Source organism: Limulus polyphemus, unplaced genomic scaffold (genome assembly GCF_000517525.1).
Source record: "Limulus polyphemus unplaced genomic scaffold, Limulus_polyphemus-2.1.2 Scaffold2699, whole genome shotgun sequence".
NCBI lineage: Eukaryota > Metazoa > Arthropoda > Merostomata > Xiphosura > Limulidae > Limulus > Limulus polyphemus.
Window position 1 is genome coordinate 88,867 of NW_013668309.1, and position 1,923 is coordinate 90,789.

Here is a 1,923-nt window from a genome sequence, read left to right on the forward strand (position 1 = left end):
GTGTTTGGAAGACAGTTCTTCCACACTGTGCACAGGCTTTTCAAAAGATACAGAAGAGGTCATTAAAGAGATTACTCATATCGGAAAAGAACTTGGCTTCGCTGAGATTGACGATGAAAATGTGCTAGAATTGCTACAAGCTCATTCAGAAGAACTAACCAATAAGGATCTTATACATTTGGACACTCAGAGAGCATATGAAGACATTGATGAATGTGAAGAAATCTTACCTACCCGCCAGCATAAGATGACGAAGAAGGAATTAGAAGAACTTTTCACGGTTATTGAAGAATTTAAGGGAAAATGTTTAGAAACAGACCCTGATGAAGGTAGAAGCCGTCAAATTTGCAGAAAAATTGATGAGGCAGTTTCTCAGTACCGCCAATTATATGAAGAATACGATGCGACAAGCCACTCTAAATAAGTTTTTCATAAAAAAATCAGATCAATAAATTTTAATTCATTGCATTTTTTCGTATTTTCTTATATACTTATACTTTGATTAAAAAATACGCAAAATAGAAATTAATTGTGAATGAGAATGAAAATTGAGGTACGAATTACACGATTTCCTATAAGTTATTATATTCGATTAGTGCGGCTCTTTTAAAGAACACACTAACCGCACTAATCGAGGGATTCCTGTACTTGTTTTAGAGATAATTAAACATTGATAAGTAGAATAAGGTCGAAATGCTAGGAAATATAAAATATTTTATAAAGTTGGTCGTTTTTAATGTAAAACCAAGAAGAAAAGTATTAGTAATGTCCATAAAATTTCAATGTGTATTTCCCTATTCAAGGCTAAAAACTTCAAAGAGAAAATTAAACTATAGGACTTAACTTTGAATAATAATTATACTCTGTATTTCCAATATTTCATTTGAAAATATTTTTTAAGAATCAAAACGCCCGTAACCTACTTAAGTAAACCGAAAAAAAAAAGAGGTTTAAGCTTATTCACAAGATAATATGTGTTCTTGAAAATAAAAGAATTTGTTTGTTTTTTGGCATCCACGCTAAGCTATGCAAGATTTCTCCGCACTAGCCATTCCTAATTTTCAAATGATAAGCTAGCGGAAAGACAACTAGTCAACACCAACTACGGCCAACTCGTTATCAACGAAAAGTGGAACTGAAAGTCACATTATAATACTGTTACGTCTCTGGTCGTTTGTTAATTACTCGTAAAAATTATTTCCGAAGAACTTCGGCGATACAAGTCCTTTCTCAAATAAAACTAGTTTATTCTTTCTCAATTCAACTTTGCAATACACTTAATTTCCACAGTCACCTTAACTAAAACACACGCTATAATTTACAACAAACGATACACGTACGTTACTTACTACCGCGCTTGACACAATTGTCCGTCTATATCTTCAATCTCTCTGTCTGCTATATCATTCCGATTAATTGTCTGGCGCACTTATATACAAGAATACAGGGCGCCTAGCAAATACTGGATTATTCGTGATGTTCCCCGATCTTTCTAGAAGTCATTACGTGTTACCAGCGACACGTGACTTCCGTTGTCGTAACAATACCTACATGGTTGAAATCGTAAAACGTTCAGAGTCGAACATTATAACCACAAGGCTCAGGTTAAAGGTATATCAGGTAAAAGGCTCAGGTATATCATTATTGTATATTATTTATCATGAACTTATTCTATTCTCCCGTGTGCAGTGCATTAAAAAAAACTGCAATTAACGCTCAGTAACTGACGAAGGTAAGCAATCTATTCATATTTTTATGTACTAATAACGATCTTATAACACCAAATTTGTTATTTTAGTTGGATACTCAAAGTTTCGCTTTACAGCTTCTTCAAGATCGTTCTGTTACGACAGCGGAAGTCACGTGACTCTAGTAACACGTCATGAACTTCTAGAAGGATCCTGTCCCTTCCTGAATGCTCGA